Genomic DNA, 7,298 nt, shown 5'->3' with positions numbered 1-7,298 from the left:
GGAAATATCTAAGTAACCACAAAGCAAATTTACATAAAATATAAATTATTCATCTAAACAAAGGCAAAATAAGTCTAGGGTTTACATAGTCATACTATTACCATTAGAACATTTTGTCTTTAAAAAAAGAATCACATTGCTCTCTTTCAATCTGTCTTCTCTGTCTTGCTGTCTCTGTCTCTGTCTCTGTCTCTGTCTCTCTCTCTCTCTCAAGTGCATGGGGAGATCAAAACACAAATGGTGATCATTGATTCTTATCATGAAGATCTGGTGATTGAATGCAGATATGCAGTGTTGTTAGCAGTGTTGCAAAAATGTTCATAAGAAATATATTTTACATATACTTACTATTGAAAAATATGAATAATAACTTTTAGGTGTGAATATGTTGTTTGGTTCCCCTTTCCTTTTATCATATATTCAGAATCGATTCTTGGCCTTTTGGCTAAGATCAAGTGTATTACATATTCAGTAAATCTGCTCTAACTAAACAAAATAATATAGTTCCAAATGTAGTGTTCAATATCTTATTATAAAAATAAAAGTTTGAAAGACATTTTGTCAAAGATTAAGGCATGTTTAGAATAAACACAAAATCCTTCTGTCAACATAAGACATTCATGCAAGAAGTTAGTTACTTTTCAATTCTGCTCAAATTTGATTTCTGTATTGCTACCAGTATTCATTGCCAAATATTTTCAGAGCTCTACATTGCCTACAGGATAAAACATGAAGCTGTCAGCCTGGGGCCTGTGATCTTAAAATTTAACCTACAATCTTCTCCCACTAGGAGAATCACTACATTCTGAACTTTATATCATAACTTTGGAAAATCAAAATCAATTGTGTCTAAGGGTATATAAAGAAATATAAAGGAACAAAACAGGATAACTTCCTGAATATAATATCTTTTGTAATTTGTAAAATTTCACTTAATGTATAAAGTTAAATTGAAATATATTCATTCCTTAGTATAATATATTTTGCCAATTGTATAAGTAAAATATGCTCAACATTCCAGTCTGTATTTATTTGATTTTATTGTCAAGTGTTTATTGATAATTAGTATTTCTTTTAAGAATATCTTTGTTATGGTGAATGTCCAGGCTTTGATTGTTATGTATTTTCCTATTGATTTCTTAGTATTTTATCTTGGATCCCTTCATTGAGGTATTATTTTCCAATTTTTAAAAATAGATGTAATTATTAAAATGTACACATACAAATCATTGCACAACAAAATTAACCAGATCCAAAGTCTATACATCTTAATGAACTTCAATATAGTTCTAATAGCCATTCTGAAGCTGTTGAGTGTCACATTGGATTTTACAGTTTTATTATCTAATATATTTTACATTTGTCAATCACCTGAAAAAGGAAAAAGAAAACCCATGACAGAATTAGAGCTAGGAAAACAGTTAGTTTTATATCCTTTCAGTCCTTCCTCACCCCCTAATATGTAACTTTTCTTTTTTTTCTTTTTGATATGATATAATGTACCCACATGTCCATTTGTCTACAAATACACAAATTATTGACTAAGTTTCACATAGGAGGGAAAATGTGCAGTTATTTTTAGTACTGAGTCTATTTGATCTCAACAACAGTCATTCTAAGTCCATTTTTTCCTCCAAATTTTGTGAATACCTTTTATTTTAGGACTGAACACTTCTCAACTTTTCATATACATAGCATTTTATTTATCAAAAAATTTTAAGACTTCTACATTGGGATATTTTATTTACCTTGTGTTTTCATTGTTGTTTCTCCTGTTTTATTTTTAAAAATCGGTCATACTTAGTAAGTTCTTACTCATCAACAATCTTATGACTTCAGTTTTGTATACAATATTCTAATATTTATTTTTCACTTTGTATTTAATATACACAGATATCAGTAGAGTTTTTGTGACGATTTACATGGATTTGGCCCACAGAGTTATACTATTAGAAAGTGCAGCCCTGTTGGAGTAGGTGCAGCCTTAATGGAGCAGGTGTGTTACTGTAGGTGTGAGCTTTAAAACCCTCATCCTTGCTGCTTGGAAGCCAGTATTCTGCTAGCAGCCTTCAGATGAAGAGGTAGAACTCTCAGTACCTCCTTTACCATGCCTACCTGGATGCTCCCTTGTTCCTGCCTTGATGATAATAGACTGAATCTCTGAATCTGAAAGCCAGCCCCATTTAAATGATTTCCTTATAAGATTTGCCTTGGTCATGGTGTCTGTTCACAACAGTAAAATCATAATATAATTATGATACTTAAATATGCCAATATGATTCAAACAGGTGGTAGAAATTGGCTTAGCAGCTCAATTTAAAACAAAACAAGAGCGAAACAAGCAAATGAACAACAAAAACAAAGAGAATTGACCAATTTCTTTCGTGGCTAAAAGTTAGAAATATCTGTATAAATTGAATTATTTTTGTCCTTCTCAAAGGTCAGAAGTTCCAGAAGTGTCTAGATCAAAAGAGTCTCTTCTCTGGCCATGGCCAGAGGCTGGAGATTCCAGTAAGTGTATCTGATTTTCTCTTATCTTCTTTCTCTAAAATGTTAAAATTTTCCTGAAAACCATTCTGAGGACAGTATGAAATCCACAGAACATAACATCTGGAGTAAAAAAAAAGATCACCGCCAACACACACACATACCTCCTTCATTTTCTCCATCCAAGAAAGCCAAATTAACTCCAAGGCAATGAGTCAATATTATCCCACTCTTCTGAGGAGGGGGTAGCAGGACATTTTTTGCTGTAAGAGAGCTCTGTCTTCTTTCTTTTCCTAAGCTAAATACTTCTTTCAATACTTCATAATTTGTGGCCACAGACTTTCATTCTCTGAATTCATGAAATAAGAACACCAAAGCCTCTGACTTGGGTTGGCTTTGGTAACTGTTCAGTTTTCAGAACCCTTGCTGCTCAAACTAAGCACAACAGTATTGAGAAAGGCTCAGCTGCTCTCAGAACTCTCAAAATTCTAATATTAAAATCAAATTTAGAATTATTTTATTGTGAGAAAATTATAACCCAGAGAAAACATTTGCAGATGAGAATAGCAGTCTATCAATTTGTAATTGATATAAAAACAAAACTACTGAAGTTATGATGCTCAAATTTTATGTAGGGTAAATTTGAGAATATTTCTGAGTATTATATTATGGTTTTTGTGTGAGTGTGCTTATGTGCTTATGTAATATATGTGTGAATTTTTCTGTACAGGATCATATGCTCATGTGGAATCAAGTGGAGGTCTGATGTTCTGCTTTATCATCATTGCTCCTCATTCTGTTGAGATTAGGTTACTCATTGAATCTGAAGCTTGCTCATTTATCAAAAAAACCCTAAAATTCTCTGTTTCGCAGACATATGAAACCATGTATGGCTTTTAGGTAGATGCTAGTATCTGAACTCAGGTCTTCATATTTACACCAAAATTATTATACACTGAACCATCTATTCTACCTCAATTATTTTATTTAAAATCTTCTAGTTGGAGATATAGCATAGTGGTACATGACTTGCTAGCACATATACAAGGCTGTAAATTTTTGTTTTACTCCCATGATAAAATAAGAATTCTGTATAAATTTTCTATATTTTTGTGCATTTGAGATAACATATACCAAGATTAAAAACTGTTGTTGTTACATGTCAGCATCCTCTGTCCAGATATACAATTGACTGAGGTGGAAATTTGGAAGGTATAAATCTTGCTTGTTGTGATAGCTGTCATTTTTTTACCTCTTTAGCTTGTGGTCAGAATTTCAGTACTCTGTTTTCAACACTTTTCCTCCTAAACCTGTAGGTAAGAATCTTCGCTCTCTTAATTTATACATTTTATAAACTGACAGTTATCTAATATTATCAAGCCATAACATATTAATATGAACCTCTTCTATTCCCTGTTTGCAAAGTAAACTGATATGTCACAGTGCAAATGCTTATTTAACAAAATATGTATGAATTATGGGTCATAAAAATACAAACTCACTAGATATGAAAGATAATAATAATAATAATAGACTTTCTTGATCCGGATCTCTTCTGAGTGAGTACAATGTGCTAGACTGACAGAGGGACTAAGATTATACTGCATATTTACTTTCCATTAATTGATTTAATTTTTCCTCATATCTGATACCTTTTATATATTTTATGCTTTATGCCTTCTACTGCCTCACATAGAATCCTTTGAATAGTCAAATTATGTGAAAAAATATTTAGAAACATTTCTAGATCAATATAATAAATAAAATTGAGCTTGAAAAACAAGATGTTCTTGAGCAAATGAAAATCACTAGAAGCACAGAAATTTGATTTTTTTTTCTTTTTTTACTCTATATCACCCTTCAGTGAACAAGACAATACAGCATGGATGAAACTATCTTCAATGTCATGCTCCATAAAGCAAGTAAATCATATCGATTTCTCAGGCTTGTCCAAGGTAGAGAATTTCTGATAACAAGCTGCAGTGAAAACAAAGTAATGTATTATTTTGTATATTTCACTGATATTCTTCTTGTAAAAAGGCTTGAGAGAAACACATCAAAAGTCATTTCTCTTCTAGGTGGCTATTTTTTAGATAATGCCAAATATCAACGCATCAATGCGCTTGAGTATGTGTGTGTGTGTGTGTGTGTGTGTGTGTGTGTATGTGTGTGTGTTTTGTATATTTAGTGTGAGAAATAATATATAATTACAGCCATTAAAGATAGCATTTGTCATAATCTCAATTTCACAGGTAAGATATAGTCAATCTAGTCTTTGGAATTTAGCAAAAGACCTTGCAAGAAATGCTTCCAGTGTGATTCATTTACCTTAAAAGTGATAAATGCTTTTTCTCAAATATACATCTCTGCTTTCTCATACAATTTCTCATCACAGACTAGCTTCTGTTATTGTGTCTCCTCTTTATTGTAAAGCTTTAAATTTTCATCCTTTAAGTCACACTTTGATATCATAAAATAAATCACTAAAAATTCTACTAACCAAAGAGTATTCTGAAAACTATGCATATAATGTATACTTGTTAGCATAAGGAAAGAAAGAGTCTGCTAGTTGTAAATAGAGTCTAATATAGAACTATTAGAAGAAAAATAGATCTTAACTTCATATTTGGTCATTGACTTGGGGAGCTCTGAGTAATAAATTGATATCTTTATATGTACTAGGCAAGAATTCTAACGCTGATTGAAATCTTCATTGATATATAATTGCCATTTAAAATTTCATTTGATTATATAAAAATACATTTTACATAGTATTATATTTTCAAAAACTTAAAAGTATAAACCTCATTATGGACGAACGTATGAAAATAACACATGATATGAATCTAATTTCAAAATACTCAAAACTACAATGCAATAACAAGTCAAAACAATCAAAGTTAAAAATCAGTTCATTTTTGTTATTAAAATAAAGCATTCAAACCAAGATCTGCTTTTGCAATATAGATATAGATATAGATATAGATATAGATATAGATATAGATATAGATATAGATATAGATATAGATATAGATATAGATATAGATATAGATATAGATNATAGATATAGATATAGATATAGATATAGATATAGATATAGATATAGATATAGATATAGATATAGATATAGATATAGATATAGATATAGATATATTACAAATAGGATCTTTTTATGTAGTCCAAACTGACTATGAGTTTATAATCTTTCAAAGTCTATCCATGAAATGCTCAAACTACAGTACTGTACCAACATGCCTAGCCTGACACTGGATATTTATGGATTAAAGATGCTTAATGAGCTATAGAATACTAAAATTACAGGTCTGCATTGTTTTCAATCATTAAACTTCTGATCATTAGTTATGGAAGCCAGAAGAAACAACAAAAGTAGGGAGATTTCATTATTTCATTATTCGCCATGAGCAATTATAATCACATGTACGATGTACCTTGTCACTACTTTAATGTCAGTTTTCTGTGATGAATACAAGATAATTCTGTACAAGTTTACTGTACAATACAGAGAAACCAGGATATTTATAATAACTCTTTGTAAATAGTGTTCATAATTGAGCCTATCAGTATGGTATAGTATATTATTCTATTTACTTTTTTTCTACTAAGAATTGAGAGAAAGAAAAGGTTTCTTACCTCAGTTTTGTAATCTGGAAGAATATCATCATGGTGCCTAGATGTTTAAACTCTGGCACCAAACCCATAGGATTGTGCAAAACATTGTAGAACAGAGCAAAGAGAACTAGCCATATACAAAATGCACCAAGCATTTTAGATTGCTTCACATGGTAAAAACTCTTTCTAGTCACAAGTGTGGAGAAAAAGTACATTAATCCTGCCAGAAAAAAGTTACCTCAATGACAAGGTTCCTCAACTTATTTTAATATTTTATTTTAATAAAAGTATTTTATTTTAAAATAAAAATATTTTACTTTAATAAAAGTATTATTTGAATATTTATAAATATTTATAAACATTTATAATTATACATAGTAAGAAAAAGATTATCTTGAACAGCATAAAAGTTCCTAAGCAATTATTATCAGTAGAAAGCACATAAATTTAATTTTTAAATGCTGTATCATCTGTTAGTGAGAAAGCTGCTGCTGCATGTAGGAAAGTATCTAGGGGGCCACATTTGCAAAACATAAAACTTCGAAGATTTAAACCTTAGAATGGTTTCAAGAATCATTTACCAAGGAAAATACAAGTACCAGAAAACATGAAAAATGCCTAATATCATTAGTCATTATGAAGATTCAGTTAAAAACATACATGTGGTACTGCCTAATGTCAACAAAAATGGATATGTTAAAGTAACATAAGATCTGTCTCACTTTGTGCATTACTGCAAAATTGTAAAATGGTCTGACATCTAAGGGAATGTATATAGTAATTACTCTAAAAACATAAGTGTATACTTATCATTTGAGCACAGTAATTCTACTTTATAGTACATTATCTTAAGCACTATTCAAGATAACTGAACCCAGATGGCCCTCAACAGAGGAATGGATACAAAAAATGTGGTACATTTACACAATGAATACTACTCAGCTATTAAAAAGAATGAATTTATGAAATTCCTAGGCAAATGGTTCGACTTGGACAGCATTATCCTGAGTGAGGTAACCCAATCACAAAAGAACTCCAATGATATGTACTCACTGATAAGTGGATATTAGCCCAGAAACTTAGAATACCCAAGATATGTTACAATTTGCAAAACACATGAAACTCAAGAAGAACGAAGACCAAAGTGTGGACACTTTGCCCCTTCTTAGAATTGGGAACAA

This window comes from Mus caroli, chromosome X (genome assembly GCF_900094665.2).
Source record: "Mus caroli chromosome X, CAROLI_EIJ_v1.1, whole genome shotgun sequence".
Lineage (NCBI taxonomy): Eukaryota > Metazoa > Chordata > Mammalia > Rodentia > Muridae > Mus > Mus caroli.
Note: the sequence above shows the minus strand (reverse complement) of the source record.